The sequence below is a fragment of the Hibiscus syriacus genome, unplaced genomic scaffold (assembly GCF_006381635.1).
Source record: "Hibiscus syriacus cultivar Baekdansim isolate YM2019G1 unplaced genomic scaffold, ASM638163v2 tig00110893_pilon, whole genome shotgun sequence".
Classification (NCBI taxonomy): Eukaryota; Viridiplantae; Streptophyta; class Magnoliopsida; order Malvales; family Malvaceae; genus Hibiscus; species Hibiscus syriacus.
Genome location: NW_024062901.1, coordinates 2062875 through 2072745, shown reverse-complemented (window position 1 = coordinate 2072745; position 9871 = coordinate 2062875). Strand labels below are relative to the sequence as shown.

The 9871-nt window shown below is 36.6% G+C and overlaps 1 pseudogene; it reads left to right on the top strand.

Moving 5' to 3' along the window:
- Nucleotides 1-218: 218 nt before the first annotated feature.
- Nucleotides 219-9543, top strand: LOC120145375 (annotated as a pseudogene).
- Nucleotides 9544-9871: the final 328 nt, after the last annotated feature.

Sequence of the window (9871 nt, the reverse complement as noted above, 5' to 3'; positions counted from 1 at the left end):
ACTATACCTATCATCTACATATACGTACATACGAGGCCATAAAATAGGAGATAGCAGAATGATGGGCCTTGACCCAATATTATTTAATTGGGCCCAATTGACATTTTCTATAAGAAAGACGATGGATTTCCTCGTCATCGTTTAATACAAAGATTGATTATTTACGATTTCTTCGACTCCTCTCCCCTAAGACCTACTGACGAATCAACTAAACAGTGAAAAGAAACCCCAGTCCTCTGCATGCTCGGCTCTCGTTTCCTCTAAATCTAGCACTTTCTTTCGTGAATAAAAGGTCAAAATTTTCTCCCTTTTATCATTAACTTGGAAGCATATCCATAATCGAGATTTCACCTATTTTTTCCTTATTTTTTTATGTTTCATTTCTATTTGCAATTGTTTCAGATTCTCAAACAATGACTCAAGACGTTGAGATGAAAGAACAACCAGCTCCTTCCAATTCCGTTACTTACTCTTCTCCATCCACTTTGCACCGTAAGCTCACTCAATCTATGCATCTATAACACCCATTCCCCATCTAGGCTCTAGCACGCATCTTGGTGGTAGAACTTCGATTTGCTATTTTTAATTTTTTTCTGAGTTGGGAACTTGTGGGTTTTCTCGGATTTGAATAAATTCTTCTGGGTTTCTGTTAGATTTGAAGGAAATTGCGTCTCTAATAGAGATCGGTGCATATGACCATGAATGTCGCCGTATTTTGAAGGCTATAAGACTTACTATGGCTTTAAGAAGGAAGCTGAAGCCTTCTGTGTTGTCCTCATTCCTCACTTTCTCTCTTAGCCCTGGATTCAAGACCCTTACTTGACTTTCTTCATACCTTTCTAAGGTAATCTTTTGATGGTACATTGCAATATTCAGTTGTCATGAGGAATTATTTCTTTTTTTTTAGTGTTTATACCTTTGGTAAAGTAAGTAGCATGTTTCCTTTTATGTTAGACTTGATGTCTTGGTTAATTAAAAGAATTGAAAATCATACTTGACTAGCTCGTTACCTTCACCAGTTTAGTAGGAAATGCGTTGGTCTCTAGTCAAGTTTCTCTCTTTTACCTTCATGTTACCTTAGAAATATTTTTCTGTGTAAGTACAATAATTGATCTTAATGTATTAAGTCTTGCATTGATTGTTCTTTTAATAATACAATTGTTGAATTTGTTTCAGAAAGATGAGCATGAGATGGAAGTCGATACTGCAACCTCATCTGCTCAACCTCTTGCTAAGCATTCCCTGCCAGAGCTAGAGATCTGCTGCTACTTGCTTGTCCTGATATTTCTGATCGATCAAAAGAAATATGGTGAGGTACATTAGCAATTGACTTCATCAGGACGTTTCATGTATCTTTGTACATAATGTTATCTCGTTTCAGGCAAAGGCATGTTCCTATGCAAGCATTGCTCGGCTGAAGAATCTGAATAGGATGACCGTTGATGTCCTAGCTGCAAGGTTGTACTTTTATTACTCTCTTTGTTATGAACTCACGGGTAATCTTGTTGAAATTAGGAGGTAAGCTTTACCATATTCAAATTTGTCTTCTATCGTATTGTTGTCTTTAGTATATATTTGGAAGCGTGTTTTCTTTTAAGGAAATCTCAATATGTTATGTTTCTAGCATGCATGATCGATAGTACAATGTGATATTCTAGGTCTAATTAGCACGATATTTAATTGATAGTAACCTTCTAACCCTTTCACCGGATTGCAACGTTGCGCCATGACGAGCTGGGTCAGGTAAATTTTCAAATATTTGAGCAATTATATCTCTGATATGTTAGGGTGTTATATATAAATATTTCTACCATGTAGGAAACTCTTCTTAACATGTTACTTCGCAATTACCTCCATTATAATTTATATGACCAAGCTGAGAAACTGAGATAAAAGGCACCCAGATTTGAAGCGCACTTAAACCAACAGGCAAGTTATAATCTTAGTTAACTATTTGGCTTTGAACAGTAAATCATAAAGTAACCCATGGTCTGAGAATATTGCTCACTTTATTGCATTCAATTGAGCTGCATTTATATGGTTATTAAATGGTTTCCTGGAGGTTTAACATGTTTAAATTTATGGTTGTAGCTTTAGAATTTTACATTTAGCTTTTGCTCACATGAGAAAGGTTATCCTCTGCAGTTTTGTCGGTACCTCTTTTATTTAGGAAAGATTGGGACAATCTAATTGGAGTACACAGATGTCAAAGAGTGTCTCCTCCAAGCTGCGAGGAAATCCCCTGTCGCATCACTTGGTTTCCGGGTTCAATGCAACATATGGGCCATCATTGTCCTATTACTACTAGGAGAAATTCTTGAGAGGACTTTTTTTATGCAGAAAGGCATGGAGAAGGCATTCAGGCCCTACTTTGAACTGATAAATGTGAGTTAAAAGAGTTTTTCATACTTTGAAGTGAATTGACAAATTGAGTTAAAAGGGTTTTTCATTTTACTTAATTGTGTGCGTTATTCTTCAAATATTAGATTGTTGTTAGGATCACATAAGGAGGATGGAGACCGCAGAAATGAGAATGCTTCGATGGGCATGTGGTAGGACTTTGTGGGACATGACACCAAACTCTGCTATTAGAATGTCCTTGGGAGTGGTGCATGTATCCGAAAAATTGAGGGAGGGAAGAATACGGTGGTGTGGGCATATCCGTAGGCGACAACCGTCAGATGCGGTCAGGAGGGTAGAGTTGATTACAATCGACGGTGCCAAAAGGAGAGGACGACCAAGGCGGAAGTGGGAAGACTGCTTGAGATCTGATTTGAAGGATTTAGCCCCTACTGAGGACATGACCTCTGATAGGAAAGTATGGAGACTTAAGACCAGGTTAGCCAAGTAGTGCGGGTCACATCTGTATCATCTCTGTCTTCTTTTAATGTCTTTGTAGTAATTTCCATATATGTTTCTGTCATTGGAATTTATGAAGGCTTAGAACTAGGGTAGCAAAGTAATGTTGCCTTAGTTTAGGTTTTAACCCTTTTGACTTTATTCCTTATCGTAGCTTGCTATCGTTGACTTCTGTATATCTTTCTCTTCATGTTTCCTCTTTTTAAATTTAGTCAGGTCTTACGTTTCTGTCTATATGCATAGATTTTTTATGCAGGGATTACTTCCCATTACAGACGCGCATATGAAAACTGCATATGAAGACTGCTCAACTATTTATTTATTTATTTATTTATTTATTTATACATGCATTGCATTTTATCTTTATTTTTACTTTTTTGACTACTGGAGGTCTTCCACAGAAGCTGCTCTCAACTTGGCGTTGGGGGTAGCCTACTACCCTACCTCCCCCTTACCCCATTACATATGGGAATATGGGTTTGTTGTTGTTGTTATTTAAATTAAATTTAAGCACAAAAAAAAAGAGTTATAATAATTTGGATCGCATCTTTGGTTTTGGTGGTTGCTAGATTTTACTAATGGTTTTGAGAACACAAAATGTTTGTGTATTTTTCAGGCTGTCCGCATTGGGCATTTGGAGCTTTTTAGATATGTTGCTGAGAAGTTCTCAAGTACTTTCAATTCAGACCGGACCAATAACTTGATTGTTAGGATGCAGCATAATGTCATTCAGACAGGGCTATGCAACATAAGTATCTCATATTCTCGAATCTCACTGGCAGATGTTGCCAAGAAGCTTAGATTGGACAGTGTTGCTGATGCTGAGAGCATAGTAGCCATGAAAATTAGAGATGGATCCATTGATGCAACATTGGATCATTCAAATGGATGTATGTTGTCAAAGGAGACGGGATACATCTACTCCACAACTGTGCCTCAAATGGCAGAGAAGAGTATCGGGAAATAAAACGAAAACGAGTAATTTCCTTATAACCAGATTAGTGAGAATGAGAAATAAAAGCAGAAAAATAATACCCAAAATTGATAACGGAGTTCAGTCAATTATGCCTACGTCTCCGGATTGCTGCAGATCTTTTACTGAGAGAGAAAATTTACAAGTGTTTACAAAATACTCACTACTCACAAGAAATCTCTCTAGTATTGGGAGAAAGAAATGATTTGGGATGATTTTGAAGCTAAATGGGTTAGGGTATTTATAGTTGAAGTTTAAGGACTAATCTTATAAATACCCTAAAGTCCAGTGACTAATTATAATTATCACATTACAATTTTTCAATAAACATCTACCAAACTTTGAAAAACCATTTTTCAAAGAAACATTTACCAAACTTTGAAAACCATTTTCAAAGAAACATTTACCAAACTTTGAACTTTTAACAATCTCCCACTTGAAGACTGATTTTAATATATCTTCACACCCTCGATCGATGCAACAACATTTCTAGTCTTTTTATTCTAGCATGCCAACTGAAGCTGAACACAACTTCAGTTTGTCAGTGGTCACCGTCTTTATCAACATGTCTGCCAGATTTTGAGTTCCACTAATCTTTTCAAGTTTCAAAATCCCATTCTAGAAGAGACCGAATAAAATGATATCACAATTGTATGTGCTTCGTCCTGGAATGAAAAGACAGATTCTTTGCTAGATGGATAGTACTTTGACTGACGCAATACAAGACATTGTTTTCTTGTTTCTTGCCTAACTCTTCCAAGAAACTTTAGATCCAAACCATCTCATTGCTGGCTTCCGTAACAACGACATATTTTACTTCAGTTGTGGAGAGAGCAACTATCTTATGTAGTTGAGAAACCCAACTCACTACGGTTCCTCCTAGGGGGTGTTTGGTTCAAGGATTGTGGGATTCCCATGGGATGGGAATCCCACATTCCCATGTTTGGTTGGTCGGGAATCTCATTCCCGGTAATGTTTTATTACCAATAGTAGATTTTTTGGGGTATATTACCGGGAATGTCATTACCTCCCTTCCCTTAGGTATTGTAACATTACCGGCGTTTTGGACTAAAATGCCCTTAAATTATTATTTTTTTCAAAAAATATCCTTCTTATGTCATTGAATAATAAAAATTCTACAAAGGTTAAATTACAAATTTATCCTTAAATTATTTTAGATTTACAAAATAAAGTCTATAATTAAAATTTTATATGAAGTTCAGGGGTTAAAAAAATTTTACCCTTTCATTAAACCTTTTTTATATTTTTAATTTTGTAAAAAAAAATGTAAATATTATGAATTTAATTTTTTTAAAGAAAATATATAAATATTTTACAATTTGTAATATTATACAAATATATAATAAGGACAATTTGGTCAAATATACATTCCAATAATCTTTTATTCCTTTAACCAAACACGGTAATCTTACATTCCTGCTAAACCAACCAAACACAAAATACAATATTCCTAGTAATCCTATTCCCTGGTAATCTTTTATTCCCACTGGTAATCTTACATTCCGTGAACCAAACACACCCCTAGAGTATAGACATACCCTGCAGTGCTTCTTCTGATGTCAATATTTTCGGCTAAGTCAGCATCTACATAGTCTGCCAATATGGTATCTCCACCTTTGAAATAAAGTGTTTTGTTTGTGGTACTCCACAGATATCTGAGGATCCATTTGAGAGCATCCCAGTGTACATTGTCTGGATTATTCATGTACCTGCTAACAACTCTCACTGTATGAGCAATATCTAGTCTAGTACAAACCATGGCATATATCAAACTTCCAATTGCTGAGGCATACAACACATTCACCATGTGTGTACGTTCTTCTTCCGTCTTTGGTGACTGTTCTTTGGAGAGACTAAAATGTACACCTAAAGGTGTACTTACTGGTTTAACATCTTGCATGTTGAACCTGGAGATTACTTTGTTGATGTACTCAGCCTGTGAAAACATCAAAGTCCTTGACTTTGCGTCTCTCTTGATCCTCATCCCAAGAATCTATTTTGCAGTGCCCAGATCCTTCATAGCAAAATGCTTCGACAATTTTTGCTTCAAGTTTATAATCTCTTGCATGTCTGAACCTGCAACGTGCATGTCATCAACGTACAATAATAAAATAATGAAGCTGTTGTCGAACTTCTTGATGTAGCAACAATGATCTTCTTGGCATCTGGTAAAACCACTGGTACTCATGAAGCTATCAAACTTCTTGTACCACTGTCTAGGAGATTGTTTTAAACCATACAAGCTCTTTTCAACCTGCATACTAGGTTTTTCTTGCCTGCCTCTATAAAGCCTTCTAGCTACCTCATATAGATTTCTTTCTCCAAATCACCATGAAGGAAAGTTGTCTTTACATCTAGCTGCTCAAGATGTAAATTCTCTACAACTAAAATTTTTAGCACCAGTTTGATTGTAGATAGTTTTACGACTGGAGAGAAAATTTCATTGTACTCAATACCTTCTTTTTGCTGAAAGCCTTTGACAACTAATCTTGCTTTGTAGTGTTTGCTCTCATCGTGCTCTTCTTTGATCCTGTAGATCCACTTGTTATGGAGCGCTTTCTTGCTTGGTGGTAATTCAGCTAATTCCCACGTCTGATTTGACTTAAGCGAGTCCATCTCATCTTTCATAGAAGACTTCCACTTGACTGAATTCTCCACCTGCATTGCTTCATCATAGCACTCTGGTTCACCATTGTCAGTCAGCAACAAGTAGTACAAAGAAGGTGAATAACGCTGGGTTGGTTTAGAAATTCTGGAGGAGCGTCTTAGTTTCGGTGTGCCTAGTTCTTCTTGAACTGATTCAGGACTGATCTGAACATCATTTCTAGAAATCTCCTCAAACTTAGCAAATTCATTTGTTTCAGCTTCGGTATTGGAGCTACTTGATTTTTTGGTTGACCTGTCTTTGTACATCACATTCTCATTGAAAATGAAATCTCTGCTTCTGATGATATTCTGATTTTTATAGTCCCAAAACCGGTAACCGAACTCATTACCACCATAACAAAAAAAAATGCATTTGTTGGACTTGACCTCAAGTTTACTTCTTTCAGCAGAGTTTATGTGTACATAAAAAATACAGCCAAACACTCTTAAGTGTGAAAGGTTTATTTCTTTCTTGCTCCAAGCTTCCTCTGGTATTCCACCATCCAAGGGAACTGAGGCCCACGATTGATTAGGTAAGCTGCATTGTTGATAGCTTCAGCCCATAGAAATTTGGGCAATCCGACATGTATCCTTATACTTCTGGCACATTCATTCAGAGTTCTGTTCATGCGCTCTGCTACGCCATTCTGCTGCGGTGTGATGGGAACTGTTGTCTCCATCTTGATCCCATTATTTGCACAGAAATCTCTAAATCTACTATTTCTGTACTCTCCTCCATTGTCATACCTCAGCCTCTTGACTTTCAAATCAGTCTCATTTTCCACCATGGCCTTCCATTTTCTGAAGGTATCAAAGACTTCTGATTTCTTCTTCAAAAAATAAACTCACACATTCCTTGTTGAATCATCGATGAAGGTGACATAATATAATGAGCTTGCAAGAGATGGAACTTGAGATGGTCCCCATACATCAGTATGAACCAACTCTAACTTTTCTGCCTTGGGTGTCTTGCCAATCTTTACAAAACTAATTTTCTTTTATTTGCCAAAGATGCAATCCTCACATAGTCCGACATCTACATTCTTTAGATCCAGCAGTTTCCCTTTTGACAAAAGTGTCTTCATCCCTTTCTCGCTCATATGGCCAAGCCTTTGGTGCCATAGGTTTGATTTTCCATCAACATCTGTTACTGCAATGATATTCTCTAAATTTGAGGTTACATAGAGAGTACCAGTCTTCTTACCACGAGCAATGACGAGTGCTCCTTTGGTAATCTTCCATTCACAGCCTGAAAATGTTGTACTATATCCTTCTCCATCAAGTTGTCCTATAGAAATCAAATTTCTCCTTTCACCGTCCAGGTGGTCTAGTTTTACAACTTTAATCGGATGTCTCATTTTCCGACGATCTTCAAGGTTTCATCATCAACTAGATGAACCTTCCCAAAATCACCACTGACATAGTTCTCCATGATTTCTCGGCATGGGGCGGAGTGGAAAGATGCCCCTGAATCTAAGATCCATGATTCAATCGGATTGTTGACGCTTAGAATCATTGCATCACCTGTATCCTCTGTCACGTTGACAGATTCTTGTGCGCCGGTATTTTTCTTCGGTGCTCGACAATCTCTTTTAAAGTGACCCTTCTTGTCGCAGATATAACAGGTAAAATATTTTTTTCATGTTCTTGATTTTCCCCTTCTGGATTTGGATCTGCAACGATTTAAATTTCTTTCTGAAGTTCTCCCTTTGGACTCCGTGTGTAAGGTTGAGGAGGTTGATGCTTCACCCGATTTTCTCCGTCAAATTTCTTCGCTCAGTACCAGATCCCAAACATCGTCGAATTTCAATTTACTATTTCCCGACGAGCTGCTAACTGCTGTAACAATAACATTCCAACTGTGTGGTAGAGATGATAAGAGAATTAAAGCTCGAACTTCATCATCGAATTTAATTTTCACGGAACTCAACTGGGTTGTGTTGAATTCATTTAGGTGTTGAGCCACTGATGCCCCTTCCGCTATCCGCAAATTGAATAATCACCTCATCAAGTGAACTTTGTTTGATGCCGATGGCTTCTCGTACATACTGGAGAGAGCCGCCATAAGACATGCCGTTTGTTTTTTCCTTTGCTATGTTGAAAGTAACATTACGGGATAACTCCGAGGGCTTGTCTGTCGAGAAGAGCTCAGTCTTCATTCTTCATGCCCTCTGGTTGCTTTCCTGAGAGATGTTGATATAGATTTTTCTGGTACAGAAAATCTTCAATCTGCATCTTCTAAAAGCCAAAGTCCGCACCATCGAACTTTTCAATTTTCACATTCTCTTCGTCTGCAGCCATCGCTCTCACTCGAATCTGGCTTCATTTGGATCGTTTCTGACAATTCTTGCGAACCATCGTGTATTAGAACACCTCCGTAGATAAATTCGTATCGCCAACAAATTTTTTTTTACTATTCACATAAATAGTAATGAATAGTAACCTTACAAAAAATGACAAAATTCACAACCAAAAGCTCTGATACCAGTTGTTGGGAAATAAAACGAAAACGAGTAATTTCCCTATAATCAGATTAGTGAGAATGCAAAATAAAAGAGGAAAAATAATACCCGAAATTGATAACGGAGTTCAGCCAATTATGCCTACGTCTCCGGACTGCTGTAGATCTTTTACTAAGAGAGAAAATTTACAGGTATTTATAAAACACTCACTACTCACAAGAAAACTCTCTAGTATTGGGAGAATGAAATGATTTGAAATGATTTTGAAGCTAAATGGGTTAGGATATTTATAATTGAAGCTTAAGGACTAATCTTATAAATACCCTAAAGTTCAGTGACTAATTATAATTATCACATTACAATTTTTCAACAAACATCTACCAAACTTTGAAAAACTATTTTTCAAAGAAACATTTACCAAACTTTGAAAAACATTTTCAAATAAACATTTACCAAACTTTGAAAACTATTTTTTAAAAGTTGATTGTCAATCTTTGAACTTTTAACAAAGAGGAGATGAGACAACAACAGGAGCAAGAGCTTGCAAAACATATTGCAGAGGAAGACGATGACGAGTTTTAATCAAGCTGAAACATAATTTATCCACCATATGATAATATCATGAAGTTTGAACATTTTGCTTTTAAATGCTGCAGTGGAATTCTTTGCTTATGCTTTTTTTCTTGACGGCTTCTACTAGGGGTGTTCATTCGGTTAATTCGGTGGCCGAACCGACCGAACTACCATTTTCGAATTAACCGAACTTTTTTTTCTTTAACCGTTAACCGAACCAAACTTTTTTTCGAAAATATTAACCGAACCGAATAATTTCGGTTAATTTTTGAATTAACTGAAATTTTTTAGAATTTTAGAATTTAATATTTTTTTAATTAAAAAAATAATTTACAAT